Source organism: Equus przewalskii, chromosome 24, assembly GCF_037783145.1.
Source record: "Equus przewalskii isolate Varuska chromosome 24, EquPr2, whole genome shotgun sequence".
NCBI lineage: Eukaryota > Metazoa > Chordata > Mammalia > Perissodactyla > Equidae > Equus > Equus przewalskii.
This window is the reverse complement of record NC_091854.1, coordinates 32753110-32765222: the sequence shown is the minus strand read 5'-3', so window position 1 is coordinate 32765222 and position 12113 is coordinate 32753110. Positions and strand designations below refer to the sequence as shown.

At 41.1% G+C, this 12113-nt stretch overlaps 1 protein-coding gene across 30 annotated transcripts in view; it reads left to right on the top strand.

Annotated features, from left to right (window-relative positions):
- Window positions 1-267: 267 nt before the first annotated feature.
- The window catches only part of ATG4C (autophagy related 4C cysteine peptidase), a 155472-nt gene continuing 143626 nt past the window's right edge, over window positions 268-12113 (top strand). For 14 of the 30 annotated variants that reach the window (XR_011532363.1, XM_070591893.1, XM_070591917.1 and 11 more), the window contains exon 1: window positions 573-713. The gene's annotated coding sequence lies outside the window, so the exon portion shown is untranslated. Of the gene's footprint in view, window positions 368-555; window positions 714-925; window positions 1696-7020; window positions 7201-12113 lie in introns of those variants that run through there. The other 16 variants (XM_070591894.1, XM_070591899.1, XM_070591912.1 and 13 more) reach the window with 11 other exon arrangements.

Sequence of the window (12113 nt, the reverse complement as noted above, 5' to 3'; positions counted from 1 at the left end):
AATGTGGAGAATGAGCGCACACATTCCTTGATACTTCACAAATATTTACCTACTGCTCCAACCATAGTTTGGCTTAGAGTACCTTCACAACGGAATAGGGGGAATACTGGTGCTTTTACCAAAGTTGGGCTTGGTGAGAAGGTCTACGTTAGTCTACGAGATTTAACGAGGACTTTGAAATCGCATTGCACTTTGCGGGTGTCAGGGGGAGAGAGAAGAATGGAGAGCGCAGTGCATGCTGGATCTTGTAGTTCCGGCGCCCCAGGAGAGGGCGTGGTGTCGCACGGCATGCTGGGAGTTGAAGTTCAATTGTCCAACGGAAACTCACGGCGGGCCTAGTGTGATTTGTCTGAGACGCCGCTTCCAGGTGGGCACTCTCCCTCGGTCCTGCGCTTGCCGCAGTGATGACTTAGATTCTGGAATGGCGAACAGAGGGAAAAAGGGTGGACGAGGGAAGCGGAGCAAGAGGCGTGGAGGCTGCCGCTACCGCCGCCGCTGGCGGAAGGCTCCGGAGCCGGAAGTAGCCCACCCGCCGGGTGGAGAAGAGGCGGTGCTGGGATTACGGTGGCCGCGAGGGAGCGCGAGGGCGGCCGGCCGCGGCGCCGAGGCGGGAGCGTCTGCGTGGTGTGGCGGCTGCCGTGGCGGCAGCTGTGGCGCTGGGACGTGTCCCGGGTCGGCGGCGCCGGCACGTTTTCACGCGTCTCCTTATCTCGGTGAGAGGCTGGCCCGCGGCTGCGGAGTCGGGGAAGGTTGGGCCTCAGCATCTCTGGTCCTGGCGTCCCTCGGGGGCCTGCCCGCGGGGCTCCTGTGGCGACCGCGGGCTCCGTGCGGTCTCGGCGCCCCCGTCCCCGCTCCTCGTGTCGCTTGTCCTCTCGTGCCCGCCCGCGCTCGCCCCTGCTCCTCGTGTCCCCTGTCGCGAGCCCTCGCCCTCCCGGGCTGCGCCGCCGGCGGACGGGAGCCGGCCTGCGGGCGGCTGTCCCCGCGCCCGGTGGCTTCTCGGAGGGCTTCCCTGAGCAGTCGCCTTCTTTTAGCTCCTTCCCTGTTTCTCCCCATTAGAAAAAGCAAAAAGAAAGAGGAAAGGAAACAGAACCCAAATCGGACGCCGAGATGTCAGTCTTGCCCTCGACTCTTCTGCCTTCGGCCCCGCTAGGGCTTCCACCCGGGCGCGCTCTCCGCGGTCGCCCCTCGGTGTCCTCCGCCCCCAGCCCCACCTCCCCGGCCCATCGGTGTCCCCTGCCCCCCAGCTCCTCCGCCCCCGGCCCCTCGGTGTCCTCTGCCCCCAGCCCGTAAGCACCCCGGCCCCTCCGCCCCCAGCTCCTCCGCCCCGGCCCCTCAGTCTCCTCGGTGTCCTCCCCGCCAGCCCCACCTCCCCGGCCCCTTCTCCCCGGCCCCTCGGTGTCCTCTGCCCCCAGCCCGTAGGCACCCCGGCCCCACTCCCCGGTCCCTCTGCCCCCCAGCTCCTCCGTCCCCGGCCCCTCGGTGTCCCCCGCTCCCTCCGCTCCGGCCCTGCGCGGCCCCGGGGGCGCCGTCGAGCCCGCTCTGGGCCGGCGGGCACGGCGCGCCGCTCGCTGCGTTTCTGGTCCCCGAGCTTGGCTGGCTGGCGTCCTCGGTTTGGAGTGATGACTTTCCCACAGGTGTGCGCCGCCCCCAGTTGGAGGCGAGCGCCTCGTCCTGCAGCTCTCCGTGTCCACTTAGGTGGGGTCTCTGTTTCTCATTCTCGCTTGGGACGGATGTCCCCGGGCGAGTTTCTGCAGTGATTTTGCGTCAGTTAATAGCAGACAAGCACAGGGAAATGCGCTTTCCTCCTTGGTTGCTTGTGGTCGTAATTTAGGTTCTGAGTCACTGAAAGTACCCAGAGGGATTGGAAAAGCTTTGAAAGGTAATCTGTGGAGGTTCCAATTTGCAGATGAATACAGCTGCTTGCCCCAACAAGGAAAAGTTTCTAATTAGTTCAATAATGGGATATACAGTGAGTTAATTATCTGTTCATTTTCTCAAGTTTTGAGAACTGTTTAGAGTAAAAAAGTTGGCAATGTAAGGAATGGTATAGTTTAGTAAGAAGGGTTTAAAAACCATTTAACTGATGCTCTTTTTCTGTAAAATGGAATGCAATATATTGGAAAACTTATTTGTTTTAATTGTTTATGAGGTATTTCTATGTATTTTCATAGATTTGGTAAAACATCCTTGTATACTGTTCACTAATGTTTTGTAGACAGACATTTTTGTACTTCCTGGCTTTCTGGGGACCATGTAACTCAAGTTTGCAGCTTTTTTTCTATTCTGATTATTGCAGTATAGAAATTTAATAGTAAAATCTTCTTTAAACTGTCAAATACAATCTATATGTGTCAGTAAAATATAAATATTAATATTGTTACTCTGTCAAATTGGGATTATTCCTAATTAATCAGAAATGGTTTCAGCCATGCTTAAGATTAGGGGCAAAATGTATAATATTTCAAAATTAATTCACTCATGGAATTCTTTATTGGATAAATGATAAGAGGCCAGACATTACTCAGACTTTTTATATTTTTCCTGAGATTTTCTTCACTTAGTAGGCATTTATTGAATACTTTTTACTCTTTATTGTCACAAAATCATCAAAACCTTGAGAGCATCCTCTGGTCCTCAGCTCTGTCCTAGATGCTATTAAGGCATTATTGCATTTATTTGTTGTAACAGCTCAGTGAGCTATTGAATATTGTTTACATTTAGTAGGTGAAGAAACTGGAGCTCAGAGTTCAAGTCATTTAGTTCAGTTCTTTTTGACTCTTCCCTCTGTATCACAGCTGCAAAGATTTGTTCTCTACCCTGGCATATGTAAAGAGCATTAATGTGATAAATATTTGCTGAGCAGATACTCTTCTAGGTGCGGGGATGGAACAGTGAGCAAAAGAGACAAAGTCTCTGTTCTCAGGGAGCTTACTTATGCTCCAGCGGAATGTATGAGAGTGCTTCTTGTCTTCAAGAAGCAGGAAATGTAGCTAATGTGCGTTAGATTTTATGTACTTTAGAATGTTAAAGTTGGAAAGAGAGATAAACTAGGAAAGACTTCTTGGGGAAGATGAGATTTGATCTAGAACTTGAGTAGCAAGGGATTTGGTAGGTAGAAAGTGGAAAGTAATTCTAGCTTGAGGCATAAAATGAACAAAATTCTGAATTGCAGGAGAGATTAGAGGGAGGGACAGGTAACCAGACTGCTTTTATCTTCAGTTTCCTTCACATAGTAGGTGCAGGGATGGTTGAAATTGAAACAAACGTTTAAATGAATGAAGCTATGAAAAGGGTTCAGATCTGAGGCAGTGAGGAGTTAGATCTAGTGTTATAGTGGGAATGGAAGAAAGGAATGGGTAACTGTTGGTGAGAGAACCAGTTAGGCTCTGTTAGTTATTGGATGTTGGGAGTAGGGTGGTGGCCAAAGGAGAGGGGAGGCTAACTTACCAGATTTGAACTGAGTGGATCAGGTATGTCGTAGAGTTACCTATTTCGTCAAATCATGAGATTTTTTAAAAAAATTCCGAGATGCACTATTATTTTATGAATCACAATGAAAGAAAAAAATATTGCCACTTAAACAAAGATTGTCAACTGTAGGATGTATTCAGTTTCAGAGTTAAAATGTAAACATGTATGATTTAGAAATGGTGAAATAAGATATTCTTTATAATGATTGGTGAGCCTTATAACCCTTTATTTTTTTGGACTATTTATAAATAAATTTGTAATGTTTGACATTCATTCAATCATTTAGCTTTTGTTAACTTACTAGGCACTCTCCTAGGCCGTAGTGATATATTGGTGAGTAGATTCAGTCTCTTTCCTCATAGAACTTATTGTGTAACAGGGGAGGCAGATGTAAATCAAATATTCCATTGCAGAGGTTTAAGTTGCAGCTATTGTAAGTGCTATGAAGAGGACTTGATGCTCTACAGAGGAGATAAGAGTGTGCATGGGGAGAGGCCAGCTGAGAGAGGGCGTCTTGGACGAGTGGTGGTGAAGATAGATGGAAGAGGCTGGATTTCAGAGATGTTTAGGAGGTGGGATGGGGTGGCGCATTGGAGATGAGGAGTGAGGGAGAGGAGGGTGCCATTGACCATCGCTAGCTTTTTGGCTTATGTAACTGGATGCATTGTGGTACAGTTCGCTGAGATAGAGAACATAGTAAGATAACCAGGTTTGGAGGAACGTGCTTTGTTTGTTAATATTTTTTATTGTGGCGTCAGTGTTCAAGGTTAATTTTATAGTTATTCTCTTTTTCCTTTTATGTCATTGTTTCGGTTAAGTATATTTCAGGAATGGTGTACCTGAAATAAGTTTTTTCAGTATTTTTTTCTTGAGTGTGCAGGGAAAAAGTTCTAGATGAAAGCATTTGGAAATATGTTGGTATTTGTTTTGAATTTGTATGTAACATAGTCAGCCATATATGTAACAAGGTGACTGAGTAATGCAATTATATGTCATCTTTATTTTTGCTTGGGATTTGGCAGTAAATAGGGCGTCCGGTTAAATTCTAACTTCATTCATTCAAATATAAATATGTGTTAGGGGAAAAACACCTATTGTGATTTTTCTTTGAAAGCTCTCCTTTGTGTAATTGTTGATAGATATTTAATCAGTACAATCACTTTATTATTTAAATTTTACTTTTAAGCAGTAGAGTGTGTAGAGGAAAGAGCATGGGTTTTGGAGTCAGCCTTCCTGGATTCAAGGTGTGTTTTGCTATTTGCTAGCAGTATGACCTTGCAGAAGTTATTTAGTCTTTCCAAGCTTTTGTTGTTGTTTTTGTCTATAAAATGAGGATAATAATGGTGCTTGCCTTGTAGAGTTGTTGTGAGGATTAAATGAGATGATCTATGTGCATAGGGTAACAAAATTCCTGGTACAGCTTGTGTCTCCTATTATCGTAGTGAGATGGGGTCTGAGATCATCTGGACATGTCTTCTGTGACAACATTTTAATTTTAGAGTTCCTTATAGCAAATAGATCTTAATTGAAGAAGTTTGTTTGGTAGTTATATTTGGAGAAAATGTTACATAAAGATAGCTTTACTTTTTCGTAAGTGTCCCAGATGAGTCAGCACGCGTCATCGCTCACAGAGTTCTCATCAGAGGTTATGTTTAGTCTACAGCCGTAGGAAATTAGCGGTGGAGGGCTTGTACTCGTTTTTAAGCTCTTATGGGCAAAGTGAAGATGTGGTTAGACTTTATAAAGTCTCAGGCTGCTCTAAAGTCAACTTCTTTTCCTCCCTGCGTGTTTCCACCAACTTAAGTTTCAAACCTGTAAAAAAAAGTTGAAAAAGTAGTACAACAAATACCCTGTATATCCTTCACTTTGATTCGCTGGTTGTTAACGTTATACCTCATTTGCTTTCTCTCTCTCAATGCGCGCACACACAAGCACACTCGCACATTTTTTTTCCTTGCTACATACACCATTTGAAAGTAAGGTGGAGGCATTCTGACACTTCACTCCTTAATACTTCATCATGCATCTCCTAAGAACTAGGATATCTCCTGCGTAACTATAATGCCATTAGCATACCCAAATAATTTAACCTTGATGTGATAATATCATCTAATGTACAGGCTGTATTAAAAAATTCGTTTCCCCAAGTGTTCCAGTAATGTCTCTTATAGTTTTTTTTTTTTTTAAATACTGAATCCAATCAGAGATTATAAATTGTATTTAGTTGTCATGTCTTTCTATTTTCTTTTCTTTCTTTCTTTCTTTCTTTATTTTGGTGAGGAAGACTGGCCCTGAGATAACATCTCTTGCCAGTCTCTCTCTCTCTTTTTTTTTTGCTTGAGGAAGATAGGCCCTGAGCTAACATCTGTGCCAATCTTCCTCTATTTTGTCTGTGGGATGCAGCCACAGACTGGCTTGATGAGTGGTGTGTAGGTGCATGCCCGGGATCTGAACCCTGAAACTGGGGATGCCAAAGCGGAGTGCGTGAACTTTACCACTACACCACCGGGCTGGCCCCTCTGTTTTCTTTTATCTAGAACAATCCCCACCTTTTCTTTTTCCTCTTTCCTTCCTTCCTTCCTTTTTTTTGGTCTTTCAAGACATTGATGTTTTTGAAGAATGTAGGCCAATTGTTTTGTAGAATGCCTCAGAAAATGAATTTGTCTGAGTGTTGCCTCACAGTTTCAGGTTACAATTTTTTTTGAGACTACTACATAGGATATATTGTAGACTTTCCATTTCAGTACATCAGGAGTAATATAATGATAGTTTGCCCCTTTATTGGTCTGGTTAAGATCAGTCACTTAGGTCAGCCAGATTTCTACGTTCTAAAATATCTTTTTCCTTTTTTACTTAGTAATTAATCTGTGGGGGTGATACTTTGAGATCATTGGATATTCTGTTTTCCAACAATTTTTTTCTATCCAGTGGTTTTAGTAGCTGTTGAAGATCCTTGCCTGAATCAATCATTGCATTGATTGTTGCCAAATAGTGGTCCCAGTTCTCTCAGTCCTACACATTTGCTGGCTGTCTTCTCTAAGGAAGCTATTCCTCCTCTCTCCTTTTATTTTAGTATCACTGTCTACCCAGGGATTCTTTTAGAAAAAATTTACCCACTGTGTTATAATGTTACCATTATTCTTTTTTTGGTGATTAAATTATCTCAAATTTGGTTAGTCCCTTCAAACTGGCTCTTCTGGACTTTGTGTATGTCCACATTGGTATTGGACACATTCTTACTTTTTCATACAATAAGATGTTCCAGGCTCACCTTGTATGTTCCCTGCTCAAGTCCTGGAGTCTGTCATTTACCATGGAGTTCTTGATCATTTTAGTGGGGAATGGTACTTAGAAACTAAGATTTGGGCATTGAATATACTCATTGCTACTAGAGTATCATTGTTTATAGGTCCTTTAAATGGACACACACAAAAGTACTTTTTTAAAAAGAAATCATGAGTTTATAGGATACCTTCACTTATAATTCAAAACTATAGGGTTCGTCTTCACTTTCCCTCAGTTCGTATTTGTATCTCCCTTTTCCTACAGGGAAACTTCTGATTCCCAACCATACCAATATATTTACTCATCTAATCTGTCCTACAACACACATAAGATGATTTTGGAATTACCATACTGATACTTCCTCCGACAAAAGATTTACCAACTGAAGATTTCTTTGCCATTTTATGTCCTTAGAATATATCCCACTAAAGATGTATAGTGAAAGTAGGTGTTCAAAGTTATTTGAATTATTTTTTCTGTGTGATTATGTTATCAATTTAAAATATAGTTAAGTTGCTACTAAACTACTTTTTAATAGATTCTTTCTGTAAAATCAGTTATTTGTAAAACTACTAAAGTGGACATAATAATTTAAAACTTTATCATAATATATAGTTATAGGGAACTCTAAAACAGTTATATCAGATAGAGGATATGTAGTTTTTATATTTGCAAGGCTTTAAACTTGTAGCTCTATTTTCAAATTGATATATTATTTAATATTAGAAATGATGAGAAAAAGGACATCAGTTTATAAGCGAAAACAATTCTGTTGGTGAACATTTTAAACAATGCTCTTCTTTTGACTGATAATACAATTCAAGCATTAATCTTTAACAGTAGACATAGTTGTTGAGAGTACTTTAACTCATTCATGAGAAATATGGCTAGTGTTTTCCTGTATTTATACCCAGAATAAAAAGATTTATGTTATTTGTATGTCCTTGTTCTTCATATTTGAAGAATGCCAGTGGTGACAATGTGTTCCCCTGTGATGTTTTTCATATGTGAACATTCTCATTGGAAAGAAGAAAAATACTTCTCTTAATAATTATAAGACTTTTTATTTCCCTTGTGAGACATAACCACATTGTCTTGAGTTCTGGTTAGTTATAAATATCTTGATTATTAGAATATAAGGTTAATGAGGACAGGAACTGGGTTTGATGGCTCAATGATTCTCTGACAGTGCCTTAGAGAAGTAACTACTCCAATACTTCATGAATGAATAAATAAGACATTTTGTGTTTAAATGACATATAATTACTAGTCTCAATAATACAGACACAGCTTTTTCTGGGCAAAAGTAACTAATGGAATGGGACTTGGGAAAGATCTTACCCACGTTTACTTGTTACAGACCTCAAAATCAGTGTGTCTCAAACTAAATTCGCTGTCTTCCCATACCGAATTTGGGTTCCCTGTTTCTGTTAAAGGCATTGTTAGCCCTTGTTAGCCTCCTAGACATCAGACCTGGGATCTCAGAGGCACTTTAGTCTCTCCTGTGTGTGGGCATGGCCCCATTCATACATTTGTATGATGTTGCCAGTTCTACCAGCTCAGCTCATTGCTTAGGTCTCCTCATTTCTTACTCACTTACCAGTAGCCTGACTGAGGCCCTCATTAGTACTCATGTAACACTCTTCTAACTGAAGGAATTGAGAATTTACTTTTAAAGATTTTATTTTTCCTTTTTCTCCCCAAAGCCCCCTGGTACCTAGTTGTATATTTTAGTTGTGGGTCCTTCTAGTTGTGGCATGTGGGATGCTGCCTCAGCATGACCTGATGAGCAGTGCCATGTCCACGCCCAGGATCTGAACCGGTGAAACCCTGGACCGCAGAAGCTGAGTACACAAACTTAACCACTCGGCCATGGGGCCGGCCCCCAGGAGTTGAGTATATTTAATGTGGAAGAGAGATGATGGAGGGAGGAGGAGTAGGAGGAATGTCTTTAAATATCTGGTGGGCTATCAAATGGAAAAGGGATTCATTTCAGAGGGCGCAACCAAGACCAGTTAGTGGAAATTGTAAGAACACAGATTTTTCGTTCCATATATCTTTCTAGCAAGTGTAGTTATTTAAAATTAGCCGGTATCATGTAGTTATATGGATGCTCTAGAACAGCTGTGTTAGTGGAGAAAAAATAGTTTAAAACATTATCAGGCTTTTAAACTAACAGCTGTATTTTCAGCTCTGTACAGAGCTCATTAAGTCCTGAGCTCTCTGTTCTACAAGTGCTCACTCAGAGGCGGGGTGAATGCACTTGGCAAGGATGTTGTAAAGGAGATCTCTGCTGTACGGATGTTTGAACCCGATTAGTGAGTCTGAACGAGAGAGCAGATAAGACTGCTGGGGATGGGAGTGATATTTTTTTCGATCTTTTAAGTTTACGCATTTTCTTTCACTGCTCCTCCCCAAGCGCTGAAGGTTAGCAGAGATTACTGATAGATTGGAGTGTATTGTGTGAGAAAGTGGTCAAGAAATGTTGCTAATTACTACCTTCTACTTAGGAGATGCTTTGTAAGTTCCCTTTCAATCCTGAGATTCTGACATCCTTCAGTTCTTGTAGAGGTTAAGTTTATTTTGTTGATTAAATGATTTGACCCAGTATGTTACTTCTTATATGTAGACTGCATAATTTTGCAGCTCACAAAGTTGCGTTTTAAAGTATGGTGGCTACAAACAGTCACACGTGCCTTGGACTCATCAGAGGTTACTAAGTTCCTGACATAATTAAAGTTCATTTATCAGACTATAGTAAATATTCCGTTCTTCTTAGAGATAAGATCAAGAAGTGCCTGAGACAGCCCAGATATCACTGATTCTTATTGAGGTCTTTAAGTAAATGATTGAGGTAATTTAAACTCCTCTTGTGCCATTTAGGTTGGTTATGATGACGTCTTTACAGTCTGTGAACATGTTGTGCTCAGTGCTGCCCAAGTGGAGATTTTTTTCTCTAGGAAGTTGATGCAAGTCATGTGTGAGGGTGAATGAATGTCTGCTCAGTACTTAGTTTGTTCCACATGTTTTACTTTTTAGAATTAAGAGGAGAATGCTTTAAGCAGTACATTTTATTTACGTCATCATTGTAAAGTAGGTGTGCATTGATTTATTGTTTTTAACTGGAGGATGTGATCCTGAGGAGTCTTAAGAATGCTTGTAAGATGTATCCTTGAGGCAAAATGGCATTAGTGTTTTTGCTATCAGCTCTCTATTCCTTTTTTAAAAGCCAGTTTCTAGATATGTGTGTCCTGCCTGTATTATGTTGCTGTTCCTTTTCTCATTCTTTTGGTCTTTATCTTTTACTGCCATCCACTTTGCCTTAGTTAGCTCTGAAAGGGGACAATCCAAATAAATGTTACCAGTTCTCTCCCTTTATTCATATTTGCCACTTTTTTTTTTAATAGCATGCTGGGTTTACAAACTGAACACTTTTAGACTCTGAGTTCACAACGTGCATGATGATAGAAGATTTGCAAATATAGGAAAAGAGAGGGAATAGAAATGGATACAATAATTGATGTTTCTGTAAACAAAGAACTGAGATGCAGAGAAGAAATAAGAGAGCAGAGATGACAGACCAATGTATGGAGAGACACTCAAGGTCAGACAAAGGATTGGTATTTGTTACTAAAAATGCAACCAGGTAGAGAAGGTTACAGTAGATGAAAAATTCACAGTTCACTTTATTTGATGGTATAGCTAAAAGCATATCAAAAATTTGAAATCAATAGCTGTATTTCATCTTGCTGCAGAAAACCATTTGGGGAAGGTGCCCAAGCATATACAAACCCCGGAAGTCTGCAGTGTTTTTATCGGTTGTGCTGTGTGACTGAGAGAGATTCTGTGGAATCAGTCCCTAAAGTTTGTCTGTCAGGAGCTTTTAGTTGGCTTTAAATCCTCAGTGGATAAAATATTCTGTCTGTTGCCGTATGGGAGAGGCTGGTTACTTTCCTCTGCCCTTCAAGGACATTGATTTGATTACCCTTTACATTTATCAGTTTATAATTTATCGACTGTCTTAATGTGGTTGTGGTTAGAAAAGTGACTCTCTAAAAATGACATCTGGGTCTCCATCGGTGATTTTCATGTCAGATGTCGTAGCCCTGCCTTCCAAAAGAACTCTGCTTAGTCTTCACTCTGCTTTTTGCGTCATTAATAATAAAGTTAGGAATAAACCTCATCTGGTAGCTTTATCTGTGTTTACTGAGATAAAATAGAGTTTTCTCCTCTTTAATGCTATTATCTTTCAATTAAAAGTGGGTTTGTCAGATTGTAAACTGTGAACAGAAATACTGAAATGGTGGATGGTAAGATTTGTTGTAGTATGCATTAGTAAAGAAAATCTACTTGAAAAAGGAGTTACGAATTTCTTTAAAGTTTTTAGAAACCATAAATCCCTTCTAAAAAGCGTTTGGAAATTGTGAAGAATGCTATTTTGATGGTTTTCCAGACCAGTGCTCTGACAAGACTATGTAAAATAAGTAAGAATTTCAGAGTATCAGTTTGATCATTGGGGCAGTCAAACTAGGTATTTTAGGTACCAGAGGAGGTTGAAATATACTGGATAGTTGGTAAATCATCACTTCACTTTATACTTGATAGACAAATGAATTTTAATTTTTTTTCAAAGATTTTATTTTTCCTTTTTCTCCCAAAGCCCCCTGGTACATAGTTGTGTATTTTTAATTGTGGGTCCTTCTAGTTGTGGCATGCAGGATGCCGCCTCAGCATGGCTTGGTGAGTGGTGCCATGTCCGCACCCGGCATCCAAACTGGAGAAACGCTGGGCCGCTGAAGCGCAGCATGCGAACTTAACCACCCAGCCACGGGGCCGGCCCCTAATTTGCTTTTTATTTTTTAAAAAATCAGGAAAGCTTTTGGAAAGGGAATTTGTGGGTGAGGATAATTTAGAATCTTGTGATGAGACTACTCCTCCTAAAGTTCATTGTGGTTTTCTCCATTTGTGTCTTTTGCTCATTTGTAGTTAAACTAAAAGTGCTGTTTGTCTTGTCTTTCCTTGGCTTATTTCACACAAATATAAAGAAAATATTTTAGTAGATTGAAGGGACTCAAGTATTAATTTATTCTTTTTCCTCTTTCCGAATCTCACCACATTTATTTTAAGGAGAGACAAAAATTATGAGTTAACAAGAGATATTCGCCAAGTCACTTTATTTAGCTATAAAATTCCCCTGCTCTGGGGAATTACTTTGAGAAAGTTAAGTTTTCTCCATGACTAAATAGCTGAATCTGATGTCTTTAAGAACCACAAGAATCAAGTTGTGTATCTTCAAAAGGAAAAAGCACGTTGTCTCAGTGTTTTGATCTTGCTTATAGGCTGTTGAGGAATTTTAT